At 45.0% G+C, this 9,786-nt stretch overlaps 1 long non-coding RNA gene across 1 annotated transcript in view; it reads right to left on the bottom strand.

The window, feature by feature from the left end:
• Positions 1-1,471: 1,471 nt before the first annotated feature.
• The window catches only part of LOC140188275 (uncharacterized), a 76,556-nt gene continuing 68,241 nt past the window's right edge, over positions 1,472-9,786 (bottom strand). The window contains exon 3 of the long non-coding RNA XR_011883250.1: positions 1,472-1,932. This is a non-coding gene — a long non-coding RNA (uncharacterized lncRNA). The remainder of the gene's footprint in view (positions 1,933-9,786) is intronic.

Genomic DNA, 9,786 nt, shown 5'->3' with positions numbered 1-9,786 from the left:
AACTTCTCTGAATGCACATTACGTCAGACCTTGAAGTGGATGGACTACAGCAGCAGAAGACAACGGACATACGCTCAGTGGCCACTTTATTAGAGATAGCAGGTATCTGATAAAGTGGCCAAGGAATGTATGTTGGTGTTCTGCACACTGCTGCATGAACGCCAGTCCCCTGTCCTTCAGGGTTTCAGACCTGACCTTCCAAGCCCCACATCTTTGCCCAGACAAGGTCTCAACAATCAGCACAGTGCTCATGTTGAGGGAACTGAAACACAGGCTGACATAGATCAACTGTGGCACAGAGATGAGAAAGTACACAGGAAGGGAAGGACTGATTCCAAGTGAGGATGTTGGTTGACCTTTTGGTTAAAGGCACATTTACTGACACTGCTTTTAAATTTTGGCTAGACTGATATAAAGTCTGACAACTTTAGCCGTCATAGAAATGAGTTACTGTAAAGATAGTGACAGAGCACAAGTTAAGTGATTACTGATTTCTGTCACATCACACACCCAAACTACTGGCATGCTCAGCACCACGCTCTGTGTCAAAGAGGAAATACTATGTTTTTAAAGAGGAAATGTAACAATACTGCATAATAGCATGGTCTCAAAACTACAGCTGAAACTTTCATTTTGAACAGGGAGGAATCTTTCACAAGTTACTGGCATCCAGTTTGCAAAGAGGCCCTCAGTGTTGTGGTACAGCGGCAGGTCGGAGGGATTGACAAAACTGACCATGCGGCGACAGTTGTCACCCTGAAAGAACGGGTAGTTAGTTTGTTATTGTCACATGCACGTTGAAAGGGAAACAAAAACAGAACGCAGAATTTAATGTTACAGTTAAAGAGTAGTGCAGGTGGACAATAGGGTGAGATCAGTAGGGAGACTGAACTCACCTTTAACATAGGAGAGGTTTATAACAGCAGGATAGAAGCCGTCCATGCTGGTGGTACGTGATGTCAAGCCTTTATAGGTTCTGCCCCATGAAATCGTGGGGGGATTTAGTGAAGAGAGAGAATGATGGGGTGGGAGAGGCCTTTGATTATGTTGGTGGTCTTCCCGGGCAGCGGAAAACAGATGGAGGGAAAGTCATTGTCAGATAATTGACAAGGCAGCATGATGACTTTGCACTTGTCACACCACCAGGTTCAGGAGCAGTTATTGACTTCGCAACCAACAGGCTCCTGAGCCAGCGTGGACGACTTCACTCAGCTCAACGCTGAACCTACAGACTCACTTGCAAGGACGCTGCAATTTATTTATTTATTTTATTTGCACAGTCTTTTGCACTTTGGTTGTTGGTCAGTATTTATTTTGGTACAGTCTTTCATGTAAGTGCCTTCGAGAAAATCAATCTCAAGTGAATATACGGCCACATATAAGTAATTTTTTTTAGATTATGAAGACACGCAGTCCTCTTTTATTGTCATTTAGTAATGCATGCATTAAGAAATGATATAATATTTCCTCCGGTGTGATATCACAAAACACAGGACAGACTAAGACTGAAAAAACTAACAAAACCACATAATTATAACATATAGTTACAACAGTGCAACAATACCATAACTTGATGAAGAAGTCCATGAGCACAGTAAAAAGTTCAAAGTCTCTCAAATGTCCCACATCTCACGCAGACGGGAGAAGGAAGAAAAACTCTCCCTGCCATGCCCGACCACAATCTGTCTCTGAGTCATCCGAAAACTTCGAGCCTCCGAATCAGCTCTCCGACACCGTGTACTGAGCACCATCTCTGTCCGAACGATTCAACCTCAATCTTGGTCGCCAACAGCAGGCAAAGCCAAGGATTTTGAGGCCTACCCTCCGGAAGATTCCCGAACGACAGCAGCGAATGAGCGTTTCAGAAATTTCTCCAGATGTTCCTCTGTGCTTTCACATCCATCTCCATCAAATCAGAATTGTCCACGGCCCCTATTTAACAGATACAATATCATTTTTCACCGGAGGGCTGCGCACGCGCAGCGTGCTGCTCTCTCTCCTCCCGCCCTAATTTGATAATAAATTTACTTTGACTTTGAATTGAGACTCCAAAGGTCTGTTGGCACTGAAGTAGGGGGCCTCATTGTTTCTGGTATAGAAGATGCAGTGGGGCAAGGTGTGAGATAATGTCCAGGCAAGGGTAGTTTACAGACAGTATGCAGTCAACCATTTAAGTGAAGGACAGCTCTTGACCAGCACAGCTTCCATTTACACAGCAGGGGACCAGAGCCATGTGGCAAACTAAGTCAGGATCAGAATGCAAATGAAGGATTGACACTTACCAAAGGCCAGTTACTTTACTGATTCTGAAGTATTTTTGGCCTTTAACATGAAGATTCTGTCGGCTATTAATGCCTCTATTATCACAGTGTGATTGAAATTTGAATTCCTGACCTGGAACAGTCCTACATGAGGAGATAAGAGGGGTGGAGTAAACTTCAAGTGACTGTAAACTTGAACACAGCAAATCAGCTGCCGATTTGACAATCATCCCGTGTAGGCAGATTCAAAGCATGATTAGAAAATGCTGAACAGAAAGAATGGAGTTAAGAACTGAGATCAGCTGTTAGAGAATGATCTTTTTAACTTGTCATCTGAAAAATATATGAAATAGCTCATGATTAAATAAGAAAAAGAATCAAAAGTTGGGGCACACAGTTGGGTAGGGGTTAACTCAACGTTTTAAGCACAGTGACTGGGGTACAACTCCTGCTGATATCTGTAAGGAGCTTGTTCATTCCCTCCCCGGCCGCACGGGTTTTCTCTGTTTGCTCCGGTTTCCTCCCATATTCCAAAAGCATACAGGTTAGGATTAGGATTCGTGAATTGTGGGCATGCTATGCTTGTACCAGAAGCATGGCAACACTTGCATCTCTAGGACGAGGTACAGTCGACGTTTCAGGCCGAGACCCTTTGTCAGGCTGACTTCATTTGCGGTCTGCCCCCAGCACACCTTTGGAATGTGTCAGTCATTGACACAAGTGACGCATTTCACTGAACGTGCAACAAGTAAAACCTTAACAAGTTAAAAATACTGCATACAAAAAAAAACTTCTCTAAATCCCTCTAAGAGTTTAAAATATGTTCTCCTAAGGTTTAAACCTAAATTTATAGGCCTACACCTTCATCAGTACACTGTCTCCCTGAAAGCTGATGCTGCTCAAATGAAGTCAGCCTGACAAAGGGTCTCGGCCCGAAACGTCGACTGTACCTCGTCCTAGAGATGCTGCCTGACCTGCTGCGTTCACCAGCAACTTTGATGTGTGTTGCTTGAATTTCCAGCATCTGCAGAATTCCTCACGTTTGCTGCTCAAATGAAAGTTGTTTGAATGTAAGTTATCAAGATTCACACAGACAGCAGCCAGGGTCGGGATTGAACCCTGGTCCTTTGCACTCTGAGAAACGAACTGTGCTGCTGCTCTCCTCTAACTGAGCCATGGTGTTGCATGCAGAGTTACCTAAATCAGACTCTCAGTCGCCCTCCTCCTGCCCTTCCAACTGAAGAGGCCAGAAATACCAACCAAAAAAAAAAGAAGAGGTGGTTCCATGCTCATCAGATCGGAAATTTTGTTTATTTATTTATTTATTGGGATGCAGCGTGGAATAGACCCTTCTGGACCTTCAATTACCTTGAATGGAAAAGAATTTTAGAATCCTGCCTGCTTGTACTCCTTCCCCTCCCCCACACCTTCTCGTTCAAACTTCTCCCCCCTACTTTTCCAGTCCTGATGAAATATCTCAGTCCGAAATGTCATCTGTTTATTCTCCTCCACAGACGTTGCCTGACAAGCTGATATCCTCTAGCATTTTGTGTGCACGTGTTGTTCTGGAGTTCCAGAATCACTTGTGTTCATAACTCTAATCCAGACCATCCTTTCAATTTTGTGTTAACATGTTATACTTGTGCTCAGAAACAAAATGATCCTGACCTGCCTTATTAAAATAAACTCTCCAATTACATCTTCTCCTTTCCTGCAAAAGTTATGTTTCATTGCTATTGATTCTATATGTCTGGAAACACTTGCACAAGTGTCGATGCCCTTGTTTTTGATTTCAGATACTCAATGGCAACAAATTTCATTGACCTGAACGCCATTTGATTCTTCCCAGACGCTCTGTGGCAGATCAGTAGCGCTAAGCATGTGAAATAATGAGGCTGCCCATTGGTACTAAAATTCTTTTCCATTCAAGGTAATTGAATTTCAAAAACTGTGTACATTTTGCAGAGGCTCATACATTGCTGTAATCATGTCTCCCATCCAAGGACAGATTTGTATTTATAATCAACTCTGAATTTCCCAAATCCCTTCACAGCAAATAAATTATTTTGAGGTTTTAACGGAAGAAACGGCATTCACACAAAAAAAGATTCCTCATATGGGTGGTACGGTAGCTTAGTCGTTAGTGCAAAATTAATACAGCTCCAGCTTCAATTCCCACCACTGTCTGTAAGGAGTTTGTACATTGTGTGCATTTACTATTCCAATAGTATTTGAGTAATCTTCCATATATACTGTAAATATATTGATTGATTCGCATTCTTGTTTGTGTAAATAATTAATGATGGGTTATATGTAAAACTATGTTAATTGCATTCATCGTCACATTACCATGAGATATGTGTGCGCCTCGCTTAAAATAAAGACGAAGTTTCGCCCGCATTTCGGACTCCCGTCGTTTGAATTAATTTAATGTCTTGAAGTTACAAAACTTAACAGTACGTTCTCCCCATGACTGTGTGGGTTTCCTTCACATGACTGTGTGGATTTCCTCCACGTGCTCCAGTTTCCTCCCACATTCCAAAGACATATTGATTAGTAGGTTAATTGGTCACAGGGGTGTAATTGGACGGTGTGGACTCATTGGGCCAGGAAGGCCTGTTACCCTGCTGTATCTCTGAATAAAATAGTCTCAAAATAAAACGTGATTCCGAGTAGATCATCTGCCTTAGTACTGTTGGTTGCGAGAAATATTAAGCAGCGCGATGCTATTACAGCCCAGGGCATTGCAGAGTTCAGAGTTCAATTCCAGCGCTGTTCTGTAGTGAATCTCTGTACGTCCTCCCTGTGCAATGCATGGGTTTTCTCCAGGTCCTCCAGTTTCCTCCACAGTTCAAAGACGTCCTGGGTAGGTTAATTGGTCGTTGGAAATTGTCCCATGATTAGGTTAAGGTTAAGCAGGGTTGTGGGGTTGCTGGAGTGGCTTGGTTTGTAGGGCCAGACAGTCTTACTCGGTACTGTATCATTAAATAAATTATTAAATAAAAAATTATCATAATTCAGATTCCTTGCAGTGGATGTGATCTATATGGATTTTAGTAAGGCATTTGACAAGGTTCCACACGGTAGGCTTATTCAGAAAATCAGAAGGCATGGGATCCAGGGAAGTTTGGCCAGGTGGATTCAGAATTGGCTTGCCTGCAGAAGGCAGAGGGTCGTGGTGGAGGGAGTACATTCGGATTGGAGGGTTGTGACTGGTGGTGTCCCACAAAGATCTGTTCTGTGACCTCTACTTTTCGTGATTTTTATTAATGACCTGGATGTGGGAGTAGAAGGGTGGGTTGGCAAGTTTGCAGATGACACAAAGGTTGGTGGTGTTGTAGATAGCGTAGAGGATTGTCAAAGATTGCAGAGAGACATTGATAGGATGCTGAAGTGGGCTGAGAAGTAGCAGATGGAGTTCAACCTGGAGAAGTGTGAGGTGGTACACTTTGGAAGGACAAACTCCAAGGCAGAGTACAAAGTAAATGGCAGGGTACTTGGTAGTGTGGAGGAGCAGAGGGATCTGGGGGTACATGTCCACAGATCCCTGAAAGTTGAAAAGAGTAGGGTAGTTAAGAAAGCTTATGTAGTGTTAGCTTTCATAAGTCGAGGGATAGAGTTTAAGAGTCGCGAGGTAATAATGCAGCTCTATAAGACTCTGGTTAGGCCACACTTGGAGCACTGTAATCACAAAATACTCTGCAGATGCTGGGGTCAAATCAACACTCACAACACGCTGAAGGAACTCAGCAGGTCGGGCAGCATCCGTGGAAACGATCAGTCAATGTTTCCGGCCAGAACTCTTCGTCAGGACTGAAGTGGGAAGGGGCAGAGGCCCTATAAAGAAGGTGGGGGGAGGGTGGGAAGGAGAAGGCTGGTAGGTTCCAGGTGAAAAACCAGTAAGGGGAAAGATAAAGGGGTGGGGGAGGGGAAGCAGGGAGGGGATAGGCAGGAAAGGTGAAGAAGGAATAGGGGAAAACACAATGGGTAGTAGAAGGAGGTGGAACCATGAGGGAGGTGATAGGCAGCTGGGGGAGGGGGCAGTGAAATAGGGATAGTAGGGATAGGGGAAGGGAGGGGGAGGGAATTACCGGAAGTTGGAGAACTCCATGTTCATACCAAGGGGCTGGAGACTACCTAGACAGTATATGAGGTGTTGCTCCTCCAACTTGAGTTTAGCCTCATCATGGCAGTAGAGGAGGCCATGTGTGGACATACCCGAATGGGAATGGGAAGCAGAGTTCAAGTGGGTGGCAACCGGGAGATCCTGTCTGTTGTGGCAGAACTATGTCCAGTCCTGGTCACCTCACTATAGGAAGGATGTGGAAGCGTTGGAAAGGGCACAGAGAAGACTTACCAGGATGCTGCCTGGTTTAGAGAGTGTGCATTATGATCAGAGATTAAGGGAGCTAGGGCTTTATTCTTTGGGGAGAAGGAGGTTGAGAGGAGACATGATAGAGGTATACAAGATAATAAGAGGAATAGATAGAGTGGATAGCCAGCGCCTCTTCCCCAGGGCACCACTGCTCAATACAAGAGGACATGGCTTTAAGGTAAGTGGTGGGAAGTTCTAGGGGGATATTAGAGGAAGATTTTTTTACTCAGAGAGTGGTTGGTGCATGGAATGCACTGCCTGAGTCAGTGGTGGAGGCAGATACACTAGTGAAGTTTAAGAGACTACTAGACAGGTATATGGAGGAATTTAAGGTGGGGATTATATGGGAGGCAGGGTTTGAGGGTCGGCACAACATTGTGGGCTGAAGGGCCTGTACTTTGCCGTACTATTCTATGTTCTATGATTCATTTATTTCTCATGCACATCGAAACATACAGTGAAATGAGTAGTTTGCGTTAACAACCAACGCAACCTGAGAATGCGCTGGGGGCAGCCTTATTGGCACCAAACATTCTGGTGCCAACATAGCATGTCCACAACGTTCATCAGAACAACACAGACGACAATAACAGAACAACAACAACAACAGCAAAGCAAGCACTGTTCCTCCCTCCCAAACCCTTACACACACAGACAGTCCCTCAACCTCGGGACAGGCATCTCCTGGGCAGTCTCCAATTAACTCATGGACTTGCAGACATTAGGCCTCTGACTTCACCAATGGACTTTCAGACTCGTAGAGCCAGAGATTCGGCCATGCGCTTTGACTTCTGGACTCAGTAACTTCAGTCCTTAATCTTCTTTTATCGACCCCAGGATTAGCCAATGACAAGACACTGAACTCCAGGCCTCGAACTCCAGATTCACTGACTTATCAACCTAGGGGTGTACTGGCTCTCGTGCCTCATGGCTGCATAGGCCTTCGATCACGGAACCCTCCCAGACAGCTCTCATTCTCACTGGTCTTCGCCCACAGCACTTGCCAACCCAACATCCATCCACAGGGATTGCTGGTCTTCGTCCCCAGAGTGATCCAACCTGAAGTCCATACTTAATTCTAACTTCCCTCATCCCTGTCTATAAACCTCAACCTGACTCCTAACTCCCTGCTCTGTCCCCAAAACAATCTTAAAAAATAATTACGGCTGAGCCACAGCCTTGACAGACATCTCAGCTCATGCCATCTATACCACTTAACTCATTGTTTTTGGGTCTCATTGTGTTAATCTGCATACAATCCACATTTTTCTTCTGAATGGTGTCTCTGAAGCTATGACCTTGATATACTGTAATTACCAAATGTAAATGCCTCATAGAGTCATACAGGCCAAAAAACAGGCCCGTCAGCCCATCTGGTCTGTGCCAAACCACTTAAACTGCCGACTCCCATCGACCTGCACTGGGATCATCTCCCTCCATACCCCTACCATCCATATACCTATCCAAACTTCCCTTAAACATTGAAATCGAGCTCCTATTCACCATTTTTGCTGGCATCTCATTCCACACTCTCGTGACCCTCTGAGTGAAGAAGTTTCCCTTCAAGTTCCCCTTAAGCTTTTCACCTTTCATCCTTAACCCATGACCTCTAGTTGTAGTCCCACCCAACCTCGGTGGGAAAAGCCTACTTGCATTTACCCTACCTCATAATTTTGGATATCAAATCTCCTCTCAATCTTCTATGTTCCAAGGAATAAAGTCCTAACCTATTCAACCTTTCCTTATAACTCATATCTGCCAGACCCAGCAATATCCTTGTAAATTTTCTCTGTGCTCTCTGCCTCAGCTGGAATCTCTTTCCTGAAACTTTCTTCCTCCCTTTCCTCCTCGAAGACACTCAGTGAAACCCATACCTTTGATCAAGTGGGTTGCTGTGAGCAACCTGTCAGAAGTAACGCTGAGTACAAGGAGATCCAAATGGCAAGGCACCAAATTAGATGCAAAACGGAGCCCAAGGAATGCAATTGGAAAATAAAACACACTGAATGAGGCTGAAAACTTAGAGACACTTCTTCTACCAATGACAAGCACTCCTTTGACTGATCGGGCACAGAAATGTGTCTCTTGCATTCAATCCTCTACCTCAGTGAGACAAAGGCAGACTAGACAACTGAGCATGTGTGCCCTGTCCAGCATGGCTTTCTAGAGTTCCTGGTTGACGGCCATTTTAACTCCACTCCCCATTTCCACGTTAGCCCATCTGTCCTTGGCCTTTTCCACTGCCAGGGTCAAGTGAAATGCAAACTAGAAGAACAGCACCTCGCATTCCGCCTGGGGAGCCTACAAGGGTAGCGAGGTGGAGATATGTCTCTACCAAAGGAGGTGTAAGGTGCTCCTTCCCTCCACCGGGCCTGCCGGTCACCCTTGGGCAAGGTGTAGCACCTGCTTAGCTCTCCTACCCCCCCCCACCCATGATCAGGGTTACTTGAAGCATGGGTGCAGGTGGCGGATGGTCACACGAGCAGCTGGTACACATCACAAGTCCTGGTTATGGGACCACTGACGCCAGGCAGACAATCTCTGAAGGGGTCACCCATCTTGTAAAGACACTGGGCAGAAGAAGGTAATGGCAAACCACTTCTGTCAGAAAATCTGTCAAGAATAATCATGGTCATAAAGACCATGATATGCATCAGCTGCTCCCACGACCATCCACCACCTGCTCCCATGGCTTCACGTGATCCTGATTCGGGGGTCTAAGCAGGTGCTACACCTTGCCCAAGGGTGACCTGAAGGCTAGCAGAGGGAAGGAGCACCTCACACCTCCTCTGGTAGCGAGGTATCTCCACCCCGCCACCCAAAAAAAGAATTACAATAATAAATAAATAAATCACTAGCGCAAAAGAGGAAGCAATGTGGGCTCTTGGACTATTCAGAAATCTGATGGCAAAGAGGAAGAAGCTGTTCCTAAAACTTTGAATGTGGGTTTTAAGGTTCCTGTACCTCCTCCCTGAAGACTGTAATGAGAAGGCAGTATGTCTGGGGTGGCCCTGAATGCTGGTGGCCGTCTTCCAGAGGCATAGCCTTCTGAATCCGATTCAGGTTTAATATCACTGGCAAATGTCATGAAATTCATTAACTGTACAGTGAAATACATGATGAATAAATATAGAGAATAAAATACTAAAT

This window comes from Mobula birostris, chromosome 26 (genome assembly GCF_030028105.1).
Source record: "Mobula birostris isolate sMobBir1 chromosome 26, sMobBir1.hap1, whole genome shotgun sequence".
In the NCBI taxonomy this organism is placed as follows: domain Eukaryota; kingdom Metazoa; phylum Chordata; class Chondrichthyes; order Myliobatiformes; family Myliobatidae; genus Mobula; species Mobula birostris.
This window is presented reverse-complemented; position numbering and strand designations above follow the sequence as displayed.